This window comes from Camelina sativa, chromosome 11 (assembly GCF_000633955.1).
Source record: "Camelina sativa cultivar DH55 chromosome 11, Cs, whole genome shotgun sequence".
NCBI classification, from domain to species: domain Eukaryota; kingdom Viridiplantae; phylum Streptophyta; class Magnoliopsida; order Brassicales; family Brassicaceae; genus Camelina; species Camelina sativa.
In genome coordinates this window covers 22,116,264-22,139,600 of record NC_025695.1, presented here as the reverse complement: position 1 = coordinate 22,139,600, position 23,337 = coordinate 22,116,264, and the positions used below count along the sequence as shown (strand labels likewise).

General features: G+C 35.1%; 1 pseudogene; it reads left to right on the top strand.

Annotated features, from left to right (window-relative positions):
- On the top strand, positions 9,372–10,959 carry LOC104728218 (annotated as a pseudogene).

The window sequence follows — 23,337 nt, the reverse complement described above, 5'->3', positions numbered from 1 at the left end:
GATTATAATTAAGTCTTTTAAGCCATATCGTTTGGTATGTCATCATACAATATCCGAGAAGTATTCTTTAAAGTTAGGCTACGGGCTGGCACAAGACATGGGTAAAGAGGTAGATATTGGTCCAACTTGCTCAGTTTCAAGAGCTCATGCATGGAAACTTCACGTAGCGCCCAAAATTAAGAATTTTTTCTGGCAAATTGCTTCCGGTTCTCTCCCTGTGATGGATCGTTTAGCTCATTCTGCGGTGCAGACAATTAATCATGTTCTTTTCTGAGTGTCCTCGTTTGCATCAAGTTTGGGAGTTGTCTCAAGTTACGGTTCTACCATGGGGTTTTTCCTTTTGAATCGGTATATGCAAATTGGGATTTCATTTTTTGGAGGGGGGAAACTTTTTCCAGAGATCAGGATAACCATCTTCAGTTACCTTGGATATTATGGTAGCTTTGGAAAGATAGGAATAAAAAAGTATTTCAAGGTACATATTTAGAGCCAAACGATATTATTAATCAGGCTTTATGTAAAAAATCATTATGGGAGGAGGTGCAACTACAACCAGGAGGGTCCTCGGGTATCTCCGGTTTGTCGGAGTCCGTGGAATTTAGGGATAATCAGGGTCAGGTTTCTCGATGTCAGATTGATGGCTCCTAAAAAGTTTCATACATCAGTTCAGGTTTGGGCTGGTGTTGATGTAACGACAACGATCAGACTACATTGTTGGGAGCAAAATGTGTTCGTCGAAGCCCGTCTCCTCTGCATTCAGAGTTGCAAGCTCTACTTTGGGCCATGAAGAGTATTTGTGTTGGAGGAGTTATTTGTTAGAGCTTCGAGACGGATTGTGCAGTATTAGTTGCGATTCAATCCCCTGACGATTAGCCGGCTTTTTCTAATCTACTAGATGACTTCCACCTGCTCCGCTCGACCTTTCCTCTCTTCGCCTTGTCTAAAATATCACGTACGTCGAATCTGAAAGCGGATTGTCTCGCTAGGTCGTCCAGGTCATTATTCTCAAAAGTTACGTTTGCAAACATTTTTCCTCGTGTTTGGACTTCCAACTTTGGTTGACAAATATATATATATATATATATATATATATGTATTGTTTTATTTAAAATAATAATTTGTAAGTACAGTATAGTTAAAGAAAAAGGTACCAAAGCTTTTGTTATTGATAACTCTATATTTATCATTTACGTAATAAATTTGTTAAATACTTTGTCATTCTAATTTTTTTGCATGTTTTGAAAACTTAGATATTTTAGATATTTAGTATAAATTAATATATGTCGTTGCACCTAAAAAAGAGTATAAATTAATATATGTAATCTTTGTTTGCTTTCTTTAAGATTACATATAATAATGTGTTAAGAAAACACCCAAAAAATATCTATATATAGATTTATATCAAGGTCGATTAACATCTATATATAGATTTAAAATCTATATATCAGTTCTTTTATAAAAAAAATTGTTAAAGGACTTTGGTCTTATTAAATATGAAATGTACTTTCCAGATCTGAAAGTAAAGCGATGCATACTACTTATTCAATAACTGAAACGAGTTTTCAAGATAACTTGTGCTATACATAATCTTAAGTAGATCACATGTCAACATTTCAGTCATAGTTGACGACCATGACATGATCAGCGCTTGAAGATCCAGCTTCAAAATTCATCATATCAACACCTTCCCACAGATCAAACAGGATTGTCAATGAATTATAACTCTACCTGCTATATCCATAAAACACCAAAGAGACATACTTGGGTTCACCCCTAAGGGTGATGTAATGAACCGTATCATGAAGTACGTACCGGACGAGGAGATGTCTCGGAAAGACAAAGAAAAGAAAAGATTCGAGAATGACCTAAGTAACTTGTGTCTAAAGTTACCAAGTCATGAAAGGGTCTAGAGCCGAAGAACGGACGGGAACCGTTGGGACATCCGGACCAATGGATGATGAATGATCAAGGAAAATGGTGAGAGGACCAAAGGAAGGAAAAAGGAAAATAATGGCCATGGAAAAATGGTACAAAGGACGTAAAACGTACCATGGGAACGGAATGGTCATGTACCGACCAAACGGTCAATGTACGACGGACGATGGTTGGATCGGACGTACGGGACGGAGGTCCGAAGATGGAAAAGACAACCGAGTGTCACGGACGAAGAGGTCCAGAGATGGCCACAAAATTTTGGTGTCACGGTCAAGGGGACCGGGGACTGTCGAGGAAATGGACTTGCGGACGAAGGATGGTTCTGCGGACGAGTACAGACGTACATGGGACGCAAGAGAGACGCCATGTGTCACGCGATTAAGTCACTTCCACCAGCGAGTGAGATGCACGCGCGAGTGGAGGAGAGTACATGCAATTTTTATAACACTTGTCAAATAGAAATTACCACTTGCCTAAGCCAAGAGTCGACCAAAGGGGCTATAAATATCTCCCCTTGGCTTCTCATTTCGACCAAAACCTCTCTAGACAGTTAAACTCTGCCCAAATTTTCTCTCAACTCTCTTAAAGAAGAAAGCTTGTGATTTCGAGAGAAGAGGAAGAAGAGGAGAAGATCTCGGCGAAGAGAGGAGCTAAAGATCAAGGAAGTGCTGTCAGATTGGCGTAGTGTGGTGAAGTTCCAATCGGCCAAAAGTCTCCAAAGCTAAGGTGAGTTGTGGATTTTGGGGATTAGGAGGTGTGTGAGCTCTCTAACTCCTGCATCGGCCCTTGTGTGTTGCATTAGTATCTTGTTGCATGTAGATCTGTAGATTGCATGTAGACAAGAAAGATTTTAAGGGATTTTTAAAGCATTCTGTGGGGAGAATGGCTTTCCCTTAGACTAGATGCAAGTGTGAAATGCCTTGCATGCTAGATCTAAAGGTTTAAAGTGTTTTGGGGTGAAAGAATATTTTTAGAAATCTCATGCAAGTGTGAAATGCCTTGCATGCTAGATCTAAAGGTTTAAAGTGTTTTGGGGTGAAAGAATATTTTTAGAAATCTCATGCAAGTGTGAAATGCCTTGCATGCTAGATCTAAAGGTTTAAAGTGTTTTGGGGTGAAAGAATATTTTTAGAAATCTCATGCAAGTGTGAAATGCCTTGCATGCTAGATCTAAAGGTTTAAAGTGTTTTGGGGTGAAAGAATATTTTTAGAAATCTCATGCAAGTGTGAAATGCCTTGCATGCTAGATCTAAAGGTTTAAAGTGTTTTGGGGTGAAAGAATATTTTTAGAAATCTCATGCAAGTGTGAAATGCCTTGCATGCTAGATCTAAAGGTTTAAAGTGTTTTGGGGTGAAAGAATATTTTTAGAAATCTCATGCAAGTGTGAAATGTCTTGCATGATGGATTTTGGGAATTTTAAGATTTTTCCAAGGGTGGAAAATAATTTTAAAAATCTCATGCAAGTGTGAAATGCCTTGCATGATGGATTTTGGGGATTTTAAAATTTTTCCAAGGGTGGAAAATAATTTTCAAAATCTCATGCAAGTGTGAAATGCCTTGCATGATGGATTTTGGGGATTTTAAGATTTTTCCAAGGGTGGAAAATAATTTTAAAAATCACATGCAAGTGTGAAATGCCTTGCATGTTCGATTTTGGGTTTTTTTCGATCATGGGGATCGATGGAAAAATTAGTAAGATTTTTCTTACTTAAAATTTGGTGAATTGGGGGTGTGTCATGCATGTTAAATTTTATTTAATTTTGCATGAATTTTTGGGAGAGGTTCAACTCCTAGACTTGATGGGAGATCGGTCTAGTTGAGGGGATGCTATTTTTGGTGAGTCCATACGAGAATCTCCTGTGTGGAAAGAGCCGTATGAGGACCCAAAAATATATGAAGATAAAGTTTAACCTCTAAAATGGGAAAGGTGGTTGTTGGTGAGGCCACGCGAGAATCTTCGGGGAGGAAAGAGCCGCATGTGTACCCAAACCAAAGAGAAATAACCTCATGGTGTTGATGGGAGATCAAACCATTAGAGTGTTATTTTTTTAGCCATGCGAGAATCTCCGGAAAGAAAAGAGCCGCATGCATGTGAAAAATATGAGAGTTAAGATGCATGCAAAATTTGATGTTTAAATTGAGGTTAAAACTTTGGGGTTGGGAGAATATAGGATGCATGCATGTTTATTGTTTCTTAAGTTGCTTGATTGTTTTCTTGCGGCTTAGGCCTTGTGTGTGGTGATTGTTTGTTGCTTGCGTGTGACGCTTGCATGTTTGTGTGTGGTATGGTTGTGCTTAATTTTTGGAGTCTTGAGTCCTAGAGTTAAGTGTTGTCCTAGCTAGATCGCGGGTTAAATGTCTCGGCTCTTAGCTAGATGATTGATCTCTATTCCTGACGTGTGTGGAAGTCCGGTGAGCTAATCCAGAGAGATCTCATGGCAGGACGGATTCGGGTCTAGCTAGCTACTAGCCTGAACCGCATGACGATGTGGCAATGTGTCCCCGGTTGTTCACCTGGGATTGGTGACAACGCGGAGGATTTTTGGGGTGTGTCCGGTTGGTTGCCTTTGTGGTATCAACGCGGAAGAGTGTTGGGACGGAACAGAGGATCGATGGGCCCTAGGTTGTGGAGTTGTTTATCATAGGACGTGTGTTCCTAGGTTGTGATGGTGAATCCCCAGGTTGATTGTGATATCCCTGGGAGAGATCTGGTTGTGTTAGTCATGGTGTGGATACCTGACTTGGGTGTCAAGTGTAGTCAAGTGGTCTTGATACACTGATAGCCTTTTTCCACCTTGGCAGTGATTGAGGGTGAAGTGGCGTGGAGGCCAAGATAGAGTTAAGGTCTAAACGAGTCGGGTCTTGTTTGTCCTTGCATGCTTGTGTGTGTGTTGTTTGCTTGCTAAGCTTTCGCATTGCGTGCTTTGATTGTGGGGTAGTTGTGGGGTAGTTGGATGTGTTGAGATAGCATGTTTTAGGGGGATAACATGTTAAAGGGTTGCCCAACTTACTGAGTGATCTTAGATTGTTCACCCCTCTCCACAATTGTTTTTTTTGTAGGGAAAGTTTTTAAGGGGGTAGTACCGAGTTTAATGGATCGGATAGGATGTTTTCGTGCTGTGTTGCAAAGTCCTTGCTCCAACGCTTTTGTTTTGTGTTGTTATTGATTTTGTAAACTTTATTCTATATATAATAAATTGATTATTTTCATACATAATTCGGACAAGTGGAGCTGGTACGGATTAGTCCGGGCCAGCATAACGCCGCGTATGTACCGAGGGTTGCAAAACCTAAGAAATGTACGTAGCAGATAGATAGCTGCCGGTGAACTGGCCGAGGAACCTAATTCGTTGGTGGAACCTTGGCTGGATTGCTAGCAGTTGTCTGAGTGTGATGACCTTCAGGACAGCCCACGGTTAGTCCGGCCGTGTGGATGGAATGAGGGCATTACAGGTGAACCTCTTCATTCACCCCCTTACAAAATAAGGAAATAAAATCTGTATACATTATTATAAAATTAGAAACTTAAACCGCTGTTTTATAAACCCAAACCGATATATAATTTTGTTCTAATTGTAAAATCTAAACCTTAACCATCTCATTTGTAAACCCAAACCGACATATAATTTCGTTCTAATTGTATGTAAAATCTAAAGCCTAACCATCTCATTTGTAAACAATAATCAACATATAATTTCGTTCTAATTGTAAAATCTAAACCCTAATCATCTCATTTGTAAACCCAAACTGACAAATAATTTCGTTCTAATTGTAAAATCTGAACCCTAACCATCTCATTTGTAAACCCAAACCGACATATATTTTTGTTCTAATTATGAAATCTAAACCCTAACCACCTTATTTCTAAACCAAAACCGACATATAATTTCGTTTTAATTATAAAATCTAAACACTTCTCATATATAAACCCAAACCGATATACAAACTCGTTTATTTGTAAAATGTAAACCAAGCCATATTTTAACTTTCTTTAAATAAAAGTATACAAAATTTGTTTCCTTAATTTGTTTTGCTTTTTAGTTTAATTTTGATTTATTTTTTAAATAAAATATTAGATAGAACATTTTGATTTGTTGAGAGGGGGGGGGTGAATACAAAGGTTCACCCCTAGGGGTGAACCTAAGTATTTTTCAACACGAAATATGTAAAATCAACCATTTTATCACACTAATAAAAAAAAGTATGAAGAAGAGAAAAGAAATGGACAATTCTTGGGTTCACCCCTAGGGGTGAACCTCTCTTATTCACCCGCTCTTGATTAAGGAAACAAATTACTAATTAAAGAAACAAAATATGTTTATAATTCAATTTTAATTATAAACATTATATTATAGTTTTTAATTATAACATCTAAATCCAAATTGCATTTTTATAAACCTAAACCGAGATATATATTTTTTAATTGTGTAATTTAAACCCTAACCACTCTTTTATAAATCCAAATTGATATACAATTTTGTTTAATTGTAAAATCTAAAACCTAACCACTCTTTTATAAACCCAAACCGACATTTAATTTTCTTTAATTATAAAATCTAAACCCTAACCACTATTTTATAAACCCAAACCGACATATAAACTTTTTTGATTGTAAAATCTAAACCCTAACCACTCTTTTGTAAACCCAAACCGACATATAATTTTGTTTAATTATAAAGTCTAAACCCTAAATACTAACCACCCTTTTGTAAACCCAAACCGACATATAATTTTGTTTAATTATAAAATCTAAACCCTAACAACTATTTTGTAAACCCAAACCGACTTATAATTTCATTTAATTGTAAAATCTAAACCAAATCACTATTTTGTAAACCTAAACTGACATATAATTTTGGTTAATTATAAAAACTATACTCTAATCATTCCTTTATAAACCAAACCGACATAATTTCCTTATTAAAAAATCAACATAATTTGTTTCCTAAATTTGTTTTGTCTTTTTTATTTTAATTTTGATTTATTTTATAAATATAATATGACATGGTGTTTTGTTGTATTTTGATTGGTTAATTAATATGGGTGAATAAAAAAGGTTCACCCCTAGGGGTGAATCCAAGAATTTGAAATCACCTCATCTTCGGTTTTAAGGTCAAGTTTGTTTGCAACATATTTTTGAGATATGAAATTTGCATGTAACTATTCTTGTGAGTATGAATAAGAATGTTGTGGTGGGTAAAAAAACCCGGCCCGACCCGAACCTGAAAAAAACCCGCCCAAGAAAAACTGGAATACAAAAAATCCGAACGGGTTCTAAGTCCTGTGGATAAACCCGAACGGGTTTTAAAACTTGTGGGTAAACCTGCGGGTACCCTAAATTTCTTTGTCTTATGTTATATGTATTTTGCATGTATTTTGCATTTTACACTACGCATTTTTGTGTCTTTAATTTTTTCATATCAAAAACAAATATGATTTATATTATGTATTTTTGTATATTTTATTATATGTATTTGACCATATTCTTTGATTATATTAAGAAAAAAGAATGTGGTTCTACAAAAAGCCATCAAAACATAGATTGAGTATCAAAAATCAAAAGCATAGACAAGTATCAAAACCAAAAACAAAGTCACAAAAACAACAACAATTTTTTTTTCATTCTTCCTCCTCTGGTTCTTCTTAAACCTGATCAGAATCTAAACAACAAAACAATGGAATTTATGTTATAATGTCATAAATAATTTTTCACAATGTCTATTCTTAAGTAAAAATCTTAATTTTTTTTTTACCTTGGTCTCATACTTCTGAGCTACTCGCCACATATATAGTACCTTCAACTTCATCATCAAAGTTTTCTTCAATATCACCTATAATTAGAAAAATTTAAATCAACATAGCAAGGGAATCTAGAGGTTCATTGTCTAAGTATAACTCTACGTGCAATATCCATAAAACACCAAATATGTAAAATCAACCATTTTATCAAACCAATAAAAAAAGTAGGAAGAAGAGAAAAGAAATCACCTCATCTTCGGTTTTAAGGTCAAGTTTGTTTGCAACATATTTTTTGAGATATGAAATTTGCATGTAACTATTCCTGTGAGTATGAACATGTAAAAAATCGTAAATTTTTTTTATCATTATGAAAGTACCATAATAATTACTAATTGAAAAGATGTGAAAAAGCAAACGTACTTAACCCTCAGTAGGCGATATTTGTTGCAATGTGAAGCCTGAAGGAGGCCTTGGCTTGAGATGTTTAGCAGAGGCAAACAATGTGAGCTGCTTGAAGCTGGTTTGGCGTATTGTATCGCATAGTGATACACTCTGGGTAAGATGGGTTGAGGTAAATCTGCTTAAGAATGCACCCCTCTGGTCAATGAAAAAGAATACACATCAGGGCTCCTGGATCTGGCATACTGTTCAAATACAAGGAGGTGGCTAAAGATTTTTGCAAAGCTGAGGTGGGGAATGGAGAACGTACATCGTTCTGGTATATCCGTGGTCAAAATTGGGTATTCTTGCTGACCATTTAGGAGATAGAGGAGTAATTGTAATCGGCATTGAGTGTAGTAGCTCAGTTGCGGATGCGTGGGGTGGGCTGGTCGACGTCGTGGTCGCCACCGCTCTGACCAACTAGTTCAGATTGAAGATGCTTTGAGTTTGCAGTTGCAGAGCAGAAGTAACAAGGAGGATGGTGTAGTTTGGCAAGGGAAGGTGACGTTCTCAGGCCGCGGGTTTCAACTAAAGACACTTGGAATCACGTTCGAACCACATCAAACACACACACGAAGATTAATGGTAATATATATCTTCTGATTTTACTGACTACTGTATTCTCCGAAGAGATTTAATGTCCTAATTACACACACGGATAAGTCTCATTGTTACATACATATTTTGCTCTTCTTTGGTCAACTTTGCTTTCGTTCTCTTTAAGCATTAATACTTGTAAATTAGGGCCTAAATCTGTTTAAGCTAATGACGCCCAAAGATCAAGTTGTTCCGGTACGGTTTACCGAAATTTAACCGGTGGTTTTAGTGAACCGGATAAAATAAAACCCTACATTTCGTTTGTTTGCTGTCTTCCTCGGATGTTTCGGCTTCTCCGACGCCTTTGCATATCTTGCCGAGTCTTTTCTTCATATCTCTGCTTGTAGAGCCGAAGAAGCCAGCGATATGAATCCTAACTCTCATTCACTGAAACCCCTAAAAAATTAGGTCTTGGATTAAGCTTTTGTAACAAGGTAGGTTTCGAGGTTTTTTTTCTTTTGGGTTACGTTCCTTAGTCTATAAGACTCCTATTTGCGTAGTGAGCTCTAAGTTTCCCTCTATGAATGTTCATGTTGGAAATCCATAAGATTCCTATCTTACCAGTTTGACGTGTTTCTTTGCTTGGATTCTACATGAATCTAAACATCAAACCTTTCTCTGTTTTGTAATATTACTCTCTTCGTTTCGTGCAGAGAATATGGATCGCATAAGCAAACTACCAGACGATGTTGTTGGTCATATATTGTCCTTCCTTACCACAAAGGAGGCTGCTTTGACTTGTGTTCTCTCCAAGAGGTGGCGCAATCTGCTTGCATTTCTCCCTAATCTTGTCATTGATGACCGTAATTTTCTGCATCGGGAACGCTGTAAAGAGTTAAGGGAAGATATTCGACAGAGCTTCATGGATTTTGTTGATAGAGTATTGGCATTGCAGGGTAGTTCTCCCATTAAGAAAATTTCGCTCGATGTTTCGGGCGGTTTTGATATAGCTCGTGTTAATCGTTGGATACAGAATGTGATGGTGCGTAGTGTTTCAGAGATTAATCTATCAGTGACTAGGGATACGGAATCGAGAGATAACTATAATCTGTGTTCAAAAGTTTTCGAGAACAAGAAACTAATAAAGCTGGAATTACGTGGTGCAATGGACTTTTGTTCGGTTGATGGGAGGATTTTCTTACCGATGCTCAAAACTCTTGTTCTTGAGTCAGTTTGGATATCTGTTGATAAGTTTGAGATTCTTCTTCATGCTTTACCTTCGCTTGAGGAATTAGTTCTAGATTATATAGACTGGAAAGAAGAGGAGGAGGCCAATGTGTCTATATCAAGTGCAAGCCTCAAAACCCTAAAAATTGAGTCCAGCTGGGAGTTACGCTGATTATGTCGTGGACAATTATTCCGTAGCTAAAATGGTAAACTTGTTTTGAGGCTCGAATCAGCCTTTTGGTAAGTGCTGAAGAACAAATCATTCGAGCAAGAGCGCCAAACAATGATGGGTTAGACGATGATGTTCTCCAGCTTGCAAATGTGGGGAAGCTTATGAATGGCATTCAATATGTTCGGTATCTAGTTCTGTCTCCTGATACTCTTGAGGTCAGGTTTCTTCTTCTTTTCTCTATTTTTGTGATATTTTGATCCAGCTGGTCTCCATGAAATAAAAGAAAGAAAACCAGCACAATTTGTCATCTTCGTTCTAACTGTGGCTTTGTCTTTGTTGTCAGGTTCTGTCTCTATGCACTGAATTGATGCCAGTATTCAACAACCTCAAAAAGTTAGCTGTTAAGAGTGACAAGAAGCGAGCATGGCAAGCAATGCCAGTTCTTATAAGGAAGAGTCCTCATTTAGAAAATCTAGTCCTTGAGGTATAATTTAAACAACTCATTAGTTTGCCAAATATGTCCAAATATAGAGTTGCATGGCTTATTGTCTCTTTATGCTTTCAGGGTTTATTGCACCATGTCACAGATAAATGTGGGGATGCTTGTGACTGTATTCCACGAGAGGACAAAGGCCGTTCACTAACTTCTTGTCCAGTAAAAATGTTAGAGATTAAAGTGTTTCAAGGAACAGCCAAAGAGATTCACCTGATAAAACATTTCTTGGACTATTTTCCGTGTTTGAAGGAGATTAAAATCTATATTGAAGAAAATGGTCCTACACAGGTCAAAGTCCCCGAAGTGTGTGAAGTTATCACGGGGGAGATGATGGAACACTACAAAAAGTCATCAAGTTGCAATGTCCAGCTCCTAGTGAGTGGTAACTTGTATAAGAAGTGGACTCCATAATGAAGTCTCTAGAGAACAAAAGTTGCTGTTAGGTTTGCCAAAGTCCCTTTTGAATTTGATTTTGGCTTTGATTGACTTGAAAACTGTTTCACACCAAGTGATCGAAATCCGTAGTTTTTACAGTCATTTTGCCCTTAATTTGTTTGAGTTGTTCTTTGTTGGCGTCTTTACTCCAAACGACAAAATTTAATTAATAGTTTACTTTTAAGATTACTTGGAAGGATTATCCATTAGGGGAAGATTATCGGTGGGTTCTTATAAGTGGATTGTTAAACACTGTTTGATTTTTTTTATGAATTAATTGTGTATTGTTTTGAATATAAGAACCCATGATCTTTTAATTAAATTTTTTTTCTTCAATGGTAGTTCTAATTTTGGGTCTCTTATTTTTGAAAATATTGTTTTTTGAAAATTAAAAATTGTAAATAGAATAGAAGTGGTATAAATGTGTAAACATTTAAGATTTTATAAAAATAGAAAATATTACATTTAAGTAATTTTCAAACATACAAAACATAATAAAAACATTAATACATATTACAATAGAAGTGCAATTCATAAATGGAGAAAATGATAAATTTTAATACTGATTTGCTCCAAATTTTGCCCAAATATTCTCAACCAAATCATCTTCCAAGCGTTTATGTTTTTCTCGATCACGAACATCCATTCGAATCTTGAGCATAGTAGCAACACATGAATGCCTGCTTGTTGGAAGCGTGTAGTCAACTTCTGAAGCTCTATTTGACTCCGATTGTGCGAATTCAGTTTCATCAAACAGAGTGTACCCATCTCGTTCGTCCTCGACTATCATATTGTGCAGTATGATACACGCTCTCATTATTTTCCCAATTTTTACCTTATCCCAAATAAGAGCCGGGTTTTTGACTATGGCAAATCGAGCCTGCAAAACTCCAAAAGCACGCTCTACATCTTTACACACAGCTTCTTGTTGTCTCGCAAATAAAAAGACTTTTGGAGTTTGTGGAAGTGGAATAGATTAGATAAAAGTAGCCTATTTTGGATAAATACCATCCGTCAGATAGTAAGCCAATTTATACTCATGTCTGTTAACACTGTATTTAACTTTAGGAGCTCGACCATACAAAATATCACGACTGGAGATTGCTCAAGAATATTGATATCGTTTAATGTACCTGGTGGTCCAAAGAAAGCATGTCAGATCTAGAGATCATATGATGCCACCGCCTCTAAAACGATTGTGGGCTTTCCAGACCCGCGGGTGTATTAACCTTTCCATGCGGTGGAACAATTCTTCCACTCCCAATGCATACAATCGATGCTTCCTATCATGCCGGAAAATCCGCAAAACTCACCAATGTCAAGTAGTCGTTGAAGATCTGCTGGTGTGGGTCTTCTCAAGTACTCATCTCCAAATAAATTTATGACTGAATCTGTAAAATTGTCCAAGCATGATAGCGCCATGGTTGAAAGAAGGGAACTTCATTTGCGAGTTTATCCACAATATGAATGAATAATGGCTTGTTCATTCTAAAACGGCGATGAAAAATGTTGGGAGAGTAAGTAGAATCCTCACTGAAATAATCATTCCACAAGTGGTCATGACCGACTTCTCGATTTCTTTTAATGTAAACTCGCTTTTTTCTTGGTTTAGGTGGTTGTTGATGTTGGATTGGTGGAGTAAGAAAATTTTGCCATACTTGATTGGTGATTTGATCGCATATTTGATTAAAACATTCATCAAGTATGTTATCAACATCATTTTGGGAAGAAGAAGCCATTTTAGAGAGTTTGGAAATAAAGAAAAGGTGTTTTTGTGTTTAAAATTTAGAGAAGGAGTTGTTCTTTTAATCGGTTTGGTGTGAATGTTTTGTGTGCTGGCTTTGGACATTATATAGAAAATTTTGTGGTCAAAGTAAAACTTTAAATTTGTTGTACACAAACATTGGATACAATATGTGGTCTAAAATGATAAGAAAACATGTGTGGTAAAAGTACAAAAATACAAAAGTACTTGTACAAACATGTGGTCAAAGTACAACATTATACAAAAGTGAATCCATTTGCTTTGGCTTTTGGTGTTACGCGGATGAATCCATATCGTGAGATGCTTTTTTGCTTCTTTTGGTGTCACGGGTAAGAGTTTCCCAATTCTTGTTCGACCTGCATTACAATGACAAACCAATTAATACAACATCCCAAGTACCAATTGTATGGCAAACCGATTAATAACAAACATCCCAAGTCCCAATTATCATATCATAACATAACAAACACCTACCGATTAATAAAGCATCCCAATTATCATAAAATAACAAACACCAACCGATTAATAATACATCCCAATTATCATAACATAAACAAACACCAACCAATTAATAATACATCCCAATTATCATAACATAAACACAAATAAACTGAAACAAAAACATAGTTAACACATTCTTTAACAAACTGAAACAAGAACATAGTTAAAACATAGTTAAAACACTGCATTCTTTAACATTCAAGCTGATGACATCATGTCATCAATTAGCTTATCCTTAAGAGCTTTTTCTGATTCAGTTAGTGAATCCTTTTTAGCAATCAGATTTTCAAGCATCACATGCTTGATATGCTCCTTCTTCATAGCGAACTCCTTCTCTTTCAATGCGAAGTCCTTCTGCTTCATCTCATACATCTTCGACACACGCTCCAACTGAAACTCCAAGTAAGCTTTGCCATCTTCCTCCACATCCGGTTGGCTGTTAGAGCTTTTTTTGGACTTCCCCTTGGCAGCCTTAACACCAGGAGGACGGGGCAATGGTTCATCCACATCAATCGGATGGTGTACATCCTGTTTAGACCCATCAATACTCACTCTTACCCTTTTCACTCCATTTCCTTTAATAGATGTGGAGGCACACCATTTTTGATCGTATCTTAAGTCTCGCCATGCATGCTCCAAGGTAAAATTCTGTCCATGATCATTAAGGTATATATGATGTGCTAACTTCATCACATCATCTTCATTTTTTCCTCTAGTCTTCTCTCTTGTGGCAGTCTCGTAACAACCAACGAAATTGCACACCAAGTCGTTTATCCTCCTCCACCTCTGCTTACAATGACTCGGCTCCCTCTTTGGTCGACCTTTTGCATTTGGACAGGATGCAAAGTAATCCGCAATCCTTCCCCAAAATGCACCACGTCTTTGCTCATTCGAAGTCACCGGATCCTTGCTCGTGTTGAGCCAAGCGGAGACGAGCATGATATCATCAGTTGGTAACCATGCATGCCTTGACTTGCGGTTTTCTTAAGGGGATTCAGGTTCAAATGGAGCTTCAGAACATGGACTTAGAGAGTGAGTGTATTCGAGTTTTTGGGTATCATGTTGACTTTGTAAAAGATTCAAATAGCCAGAGGTGGGACGATATGGATTCATGTAGTCATTTGGATCCATATTGAAAGGGCGAAGGAGTTATGTTTTGTTTGTTTAAAGGAGAAACAAGATATTGCTAAAGGGCGAAGAAGTTGTGTTTTGTTTTTTCACTATGAAGTGTAAGACTTTGAATTTATAAGGTTTAGGTTATATTTACTTTTACAACTATTTGGTTTAAATTTTAAAATTAAGTGTTTACCTAAACTATAACAACCAAACATTAAACATCTTCACAACCAACTAACAAAAAACTTCAAACAATAATATCAATGACTGACTAGACTAATTCCTACACTAGCAAGTACTAAACCTATTTATCACAACCAACAAACAAAAGCTTTAACATCAATGACTAGACTAATACCTACACTAGCAAGTACTAAATCTATTTATCACAACCAACAAACAAAAGCTTTAACTAACAACAAATAAATGAAAAAAAGTTGAGGATGATGGCCAAAGAGGTAGCACAGTCTATACTCATCAATCCATGTTTGTCCATTTAACCTCAAAACAAAAGAGAGATCCGCGATTAATGAAGCCCGAATTCAAAATACAAATATCATTCATGGCCAAATAAATTCGAATTTGTCAACCATACCAATGATATTACTACAAGCTAAATCGAACAAAAACAATGTACTCTTCAATTATACAATAATGTGTCAATAACAGAGACAATTACAAAATCAGTGATATTGAAAGAGATATTGTTTTGACAAAATCAGTTATATAACATATCCATCTTCAGACGTTATCTAAACTTAACCAAAACAGATCATCATTAGCATCATTATCATCATTAGCATCATTAGCTTCTGTTGAATAACTTTAATCAGCATATCTCGAGACATTCATGGCCAAATCTTTCCAAATTCATCATAACCGGAGTTAAAAAGACAACATCTACTAAGCATAAGGATCAATTCGGAACATATGAACACCAAGAACCCTAATTTTGTAAGAAACATCAAAAAACCCTAATTTGCGATCCAAAATAAAAAAAACTCTAATCATAAAACACTAATCGGGATTGATTCAATCACTAATTGTATTGAGAAACTTACCCTCTGCTTCCAATTGATTCAATCTCTACCGATTGATTGGACTCCCAATTCACGATTCACGATTCCAAATCGCCTCTCCTACAGCCTCTCGGAGCCGATTCACGATTCAATCTATCGCGATGGGACACGGCCGAGTCATCAATTCACGATGATGAGCATCTCCTCCGACCGCAATCTCCTCTTCCTCCACACCCTTTGATTCCAAATACAAATCTTCGTTTTTTCGCAATCGCGAGAGAAAAAGAGAGAGAGAGAGAGAGAGAGAGAGAGAGAAAGATAGAGAGAGAACGAAAGAAATGATATGCGATCCAAATAATTTTTTTTTCTCTTTTCTATTTTTTTGTTCGACCAATACAATGCTGACACATATCGTCTCTTAGATTAGAAATGGGTATACTATATAAAGGGCTCTCTTAGATTTTTTCTTTTGTTCTGATTTATTTTTTTCCACCAAAATGCTAAGGTCTTGCGGAATCAGGTACGATCTCATCCTCTACCTACGGCTACTAGTGGTGCAGATGTAGTGTTGTGGAGGGCAGGTATTGACGATTACACTCCACGTTTCTCGACAAAACGCACTTGGACTTTAATTCGACAAGAGAAAGAGAAACTGAGAAGCAAGAACAGAGCTGGCATCGCGTCATTCGGATGAGCTGGGGACGTACGCAAGCTTATCTATTATGCGGCGAATCAAATGAAACAAGCGAGCACCTCTTCTTTGCGTGCCCATTTTCTTTCACTCTATGGATCGGGATTGCTCAGTCACTACGAAGAATCTCCCCAGACTGGAATCACTCAATCTCCTTACGTTTCTGTTTTCAAACTGCAATATACCATCTTTGGCGTGAACGAAACGAGAGAACATTCCTCTCCTGATCATTATGGCTCAGAGCATAATCAAGATCACTCTTGTTTCGCCTCACAGCGCTACACTACCCCTAAGACTCACTAAGCTATGTTTTGTTTTGGCTTCTAATGTTTACAACTCTAAAGTTCAAATTTTATGTTTTAGTTTTACCTTTGAGTCATTAAAACGTTGTACATAACACTTTATTTTTCTTACAAAATTTCACATTTTACAAAAAAAAAAAAAAAAAGGGTTTGAACTAATTCAACTCAAGGAAACCAATATCGATTAACAGTGTATAGTTTAGAAGGTACAGAAGCATTTATTATTGATAACTCGATATTTATCATGTATATATTTGTAAAATACTCTGTCATTCTTTTTTTTTTTTTTTTGCATGCTTTGAAAACTTAGATATTTTAGTTATTTAGTACAATTAAATTAATAAATGTAATCTTTGTTTGCTAACACATTGTTCTCATTAAGATTACATATAATGTGTTAAGAAAACACCCAAAAAATATCTACATATAGATTAAAATCTATATATCGGTTCTTCTGAAAAAAAAAAAACAGAAACACAAAGCAAATTAGTAACTGAAAGTAAAGCAATGCATATATACTACTTATTCAATAACTGAAACGAGTTTTCAAGATATGAGAAAAACTACAAAATAACTTGTGCTATAACAATTCCAGCCATAACTTTATTAACTTTATTAATATCATCTATTTTTTTTTGGCAATCTGCCGTCTGTATGGATATAAACTATGTTACTTTCATAGACAGTGAATCCTAATATTAATGAACTAAACACGAAACATAATAATATATGAAGTAAAGTTGATGAATACTTATTCAATAAATGAAACATGTTTTAAAGATACGAGAAAAGCTACAAGACAACTTGTGCATAACATAAACTTAAGCAGATTACATGTCTATATTCCGGCCATAGTTGACGACCATGACATAATCAGCGCTTGAAGATCCAGCCTTGAAATTCATTATATCAACATTTTTCTTTGTTGTGACCCAACGTTCCCACAAATCAAGCAACATTGTTGATGAGTTTAGAAGTTCATTGTCCAAGTATAACTCTACCTACAATATTTATAAAACACCAAATATGTATAATCAACCATTTTATCAAACTAATAAACCTATCAAGAAAGAAGAAGAAAATATAAGTCACCTCATCTTCGGTTTTAAGATCAAGTTTTTTTGCAACATATTTTTTGAGATATGAAAGTTGCATGTAACTATTCCTGTGAGAATGAACACGTAAATACATATATATATATATATATATATATATATATATATATATATTATCATTAATTAAAGTACTATCATATATAGCTAATTGTAAAGAGATGAAAAATCAAACGTACTTAATCCTTATGTAAGTAGGCGATATTTGTCGCAGTGGCGCATTCTTATTCCTGCAAACATTTGAGATTATGTTGTAATCTAATATACAATTTTTAGCAATAACGGAAAGAAGAGAATGAACATAGGAAGATTGAGTTAAAATAATGTCTTACCCTCCATTAGAAGCCACCAAACTTAACCATATTGGAATGTTTCTCTTCTTAGTAGCACAAGACGAAATAGTATTTTGTAGTTTATCTTGTACCAATGGTTCAACTACCTTTTCCTCTTTTATATCTTCACTTGATAGAGTAGAAAATTTTCGATCATCGAAACGATTGGAAAGCCTGACCGGCTCAACAGTCACTAAGTCATCATCTCTCTCTAGCTTAACTTCTGTTTTCACGAAGTCATCATCTCTCTCTAACTTAACTTCTGTTTTCACCAAGTCAACATCTCTCTCTAACTTAACTTCTGTTTTCACCAAGTCATCATCTCTCTCTAACTTCACTTCTGTTTTCACCATGGTAGATACTTTTCTGCGCCCTACACAAATATAAATTTTAGTATTTCAAAAGTAGTGAGTCAAATTAATAATAAACTAAAATCCAACCAAAAATAGTGAGCAAATATAAGTCATGGTAGATTGAATAAAAAATGTGTTTGAATCATCATACCAAAATAAATGTTTTCAAAATTACTTATATAAGCTCACATAAAAAAAATATAAACAAAACCTTTATCTTCTTTGTACCTAATGACAACCTGTATGTATGTTTGTATCTGTGGTGCTTTATATGTTTGCTTGTAGCTTTCACAAATCATCTTTGAGAACAAGGATATATGTAATATAGTGTCCAACAACAAATTTTAATTTGGTAAAAAAAGATTTAATTTGATTATTGACTATAAAACACCTCCAAATCTCTTTTAATTAATTAAAATTATTTTTCCTAAATTTGTATAATTGTAAGTCAAATGTGCATGAATCCAATTTCATATGGATTACATACCAAAAATAAGCCATTTTATTTAGAATTCTACAAATTATGGGTAAGTTCAAGAATCAAAGATAATTTAAATTAAATTTCCCTGTAAAGAATGATTTTCTAGGTTAAAATAGTAATACCTTCCATAAAATTCTACTTTTAAATTTGATTTTAAAATACCACAGCATAATAAATAAAAGAAATACATATAAATTTTCCTCAAACTTTTTTTTAGTATAGTAAATTAAATATTTTGTTGGTAGTTTATAGCTAAACATATTTTAATTAGTATGCTATTTTCAAATAATTGTTTTTTAAAATTTTGGTTCAACTTGATCCATGAAAGGATTTTATTTGTCTAAAAGATTTTTAAATAGTATAGGAACGAAAAAATATCAAAATTTACCAAAACAACAAGGGTATACAACAATTTTTCACGTACTTTCGGTCCTACATTCGATTAACTTATAGAAATATATATATATATATATATATATGTCTGTTATTAAAAATCTGTTTATAGCAATTGATCGTTGACTTAAAATTTTAAATTATAAGATATATATTTTTAAAAAATTAATCTTTAGGATGATGTTACAAAAATGTTTTAGTACAGTGATCATATTTGTTTGTAGATTATATCTGCTTGTCACACTAACAAAACGTAGCTTGTCATTTCTTAAGAGCCGAGCGTGATTTGAAGGTGAGCAAGGAATACTTACATATGAATTGTCAGGCTAAGGAACGTTACAAGTACTTAATGCTTAATTTTATGTTTCAAAGATGTCTTTTGTTATAATGGAAGACACTGATCGATTCCCACTGATTGTATATGAAGAAACGAACTAATTTGTTGACCATCAATATGTCGGTTGTCGGAAGAGGATATGGTTATAGGGTCGTGTAACAACTAGTATGGATAAATCATACGATAGGGTAGCTCGAGTATAGAAAGATGTATGAGTCTCAGAACTTGAACTTGCTAACTATATTATTGTTTCTTTTTGTTAGTTCTTCATTAGGGTAAACCTTTTGCTAAAACCACAACAAAAGAAGAGTGAACTAAATAAAGATCTCAATTAAGGAAAGCGTGAAACATGAATCAAACCCGAAAATTAACCTAAACAGCTCGATAAACCTTATTGATTATTTTTAACTCTATAATTGGCTTTATTCATGTAATGAACTTATTGAAACCCCTTGATTTGTCTCCGATCATGGATGAGATTCTCATCTGAGAAATGACNTCTTTTTGTTAGTTCTTCGTTAGGGTAAACCTTTTGCTAAAACCACAACAAAAGAAGAAAAAAAAGAAGAAGAGTGAAACATGCATCAAACCCGAAAATTAACCTAAACAAGTCATAAACCTTATTGATTTTTTTTTTGTCACTATTAGACCACAACAGACCGGTCTAGATGTGATGGTGTCTTGTGCATTAAAGAATTACTATTTGCCAATGCTCTAAAATCACTTCTAAAATCACTTCACCCTTATTGATTATTTTTAATTCTATAATTGGTTTTATTCATGTAATGAACTTATTGAAACCCCTCAATTTGTCTCCGATCATGGATGAGATCTGAGAATGACACTTCTTTGGGATATATAATTATATATACAAATATATAAAGTTTTGAGATTGTAAGACTGGATATTTGTTGTTAACTTCATCAAGATGAAGGGAGGTATATTGAACTTGATATTTTAGGAGATTTGCTGGGATTTTAATATTTTAGGATTTTAAGAGATTTGAGTGTAATTTTAGGAGATTAGATTATTGAATTTGAGATTTTAGGATTTGATGAAATTTGAAATTTGAAATTTCGTGAGATTTGCGGTAAAATTTTAGGTGATTTTATGATAGTTACAAAAAAAAAAAAAACGGGATCCACCTGGAATTCAAAGTCTACTAAAATTTTCTTAATAAAAAGTATTTAAAAACCAACATAAAGAACGAAAATAATCTAAGTGGGATGTATTTAAAATCTATTCTTATTTTTTATACTTTTTATAGGTTTTGTTAATTCCAAAATTTTGGTTTACAGTTGGTAATACTCTTGTCTCCACGGTTAAGTTCATTAACTGGCTGCCGTCAGTTCATTTCTATCTTAAAAAATTGCTATTGACCATCAACGAGCCCATCTTATCGTGGGAGCTTATTAAAGTATGGGATCAAGAGGCCGAACATAGGCCCAATGGAGCTCAAAAGCATGACAGCGAAGATGCCGGTTCTCGACATCGGTGCTGAAGATCAAATCCGGCAACGTACAAATCGTTCCCGCAATCAAATGGTTCTCTCGTCACAACGTGGAGCTCGTCGATGGTCAGAGGTTAGATATCGATGCAGTGGTTCTCCCACCGCTTTTTTAAACTCTATTTGGTTATATCAGTTTACAATTTTCATTGGCCTCAACAATAAAAAGTGGTGCGAAGTTGAATGAAATGATCAAATTTTTAGCAAAATTTTCCAGAGTTAGAAGGCAGTGGCGTTTTAGCATGTTCCCAGTCTTGATAAGTTGAAGATTTTGACCATCGTCGTTGACGGAAGCTCCGCTGCGGAGGTTGCCAAGAGATCCGGTTTTGATAGAACGGAGGAGAAGACAATTGCTGGAGGTATTCACTTGCAGAGAGAAAGTGAGAAAGTGAGAAAGAGAGAGAGAGAGAGAGAGAGAGAGAGAATATAAAGAGAAGACAAGTTGCAGAGATGGAGGTGTTTACAAAAAATTGCACTTTGTTTCGAACTCTTCTTATAAAAAATCTTTCAAAGTTTCACCTACAAAAGTGTGATTTTGTAAGTCATATTTTTGAACTAAAAATGTTATAAAAATCTCTTAGAATCACATTCAGTAGTTTTAAAAAAAAATTGTGATATTTTGAATAATAGTAGATTTAAAGTGAGATTTGTAAATTATTAACTGAATAATAAAATATTGTATATGATTTTAAATGATTTCTATAAATTTCACATTCAATAACATAAGATTTCAGATGATTTTTAAAAATCACCAATTAAAATAACAGAGAATTTAAGAATAATCTAAAATCTTCTAAAATATCAGATTCAATACACCCCCTAACTTGTTTACATTTTATTTTTAATATTTGATATTTCATTGAATCTTTAATCTTTAGTAAACAGTTCATAACACAAGCAAGACTTTGAAATTTAAATCTTATTAAAACATTTATAACACAGAATTTTAATATATGAAGATGTTTGAATCAGCAAATACAAAAAACAGTTTACTAATTGAAATAACTCGATCCGTTTTTTTTTAATATCTTAATATCTAGTGATCATATACTCGCTAGCAAACTAGCCAAAATTAAACAACAGCGGATAACATAAATCAATAACAATAATCTAAGAACGAATGAAACGAATAACATATATCCAACAATGCTAATATCATAACAAAGTCATAGAACAATGAACAACCAACCTAACAACCGTTCTAGACCACATCGTTCCATTCTAGCAACCTAACAAAAGCACATAACAAACAACCGAGCATCTAGAACATCCTCCTCTTCATCGCCTTGATTCCACGATCACACTTTGTCTTCACCTGCACAACAAACACAATTGAGATGCGTGAGTATTATCATATATACTCTACAAGACGATCCTCCCATCTACTGGGCTATGAAGACAATCAGAAAGACAAAAACAAGCAATACACAAACAAACAAGCAAACCAGACAACTTTGAACACACACGTTGACTTTGCGCACTTGCGTCGACCATTACAACGTCCTTGCATCGACCGATAAACACCTTGCATCGATCGATGCAGTCATGCGGATCATCGCTGAAACGATTTCTCTCGGACTCTCTCGGCTCCAAACTTCGCTTCAACGTCGTTGGTGCCAGAATTCTTCTCCAAAGGGTTAAAGAGAATTAGAGATCTTCTCCCAAATCTTACAAATGCTCAAAGGCTGCGTCGAATAAAAGTTATATTTCTAGAGCTCGAGCCTCATGCTTAAATACTAAAATAAAACCCTAAAAGTCGGTTTAAAACGAAAAAGGAAAAGTTTCTTCGGGTACGGGATCAGCCAATCCCGAATGAGGATCAGTCGATCCTGGATGCTTTTTCTGTGTTTGCTCCATCTACTTGCTAGTCTGATCAGTCTTCAACAAATTGGCTCCAGATGCGTGTTTTCATCCCCAAAATACTCAATTTCCTTCCAAAGTAACCTAGAACCTGTACAGACTCACAAAAGACTAAAAAGACACTAAAAACACACTTTGACTCAATAAAAGACTCAAAACAAATAGTAAAAACTATGGTTGTATCACAAACCACACAACAAACCCGTAGCTAGAACCGTAAGAGCTCTGATACCAAACTGAAACAACCCGACCTTGTTTTTTAATACCCAAATATATAGTGATCCTATACTCACTAGCAACCTAACCTCAATCAAACAATAGCGGATAACATAAATCAATATTAATAATCCAAGAACGAATGAAACAAATAACATTTATCCAACAATACCAATATCATAACAAAGTCATAGAACAATGAACCAGCAACCTAACAACCGTTCTAGACAACATCATTTCATTCTAACAACCTAACAGAAGCATAGAAAAAACAACCAAGCCTCTAGAACATCCTCCTCTTCATCGTCTTGATTCCACGAACACACTTTGTCTTTACCTGCACCACAAACACAATTGAGATGCGTGAGT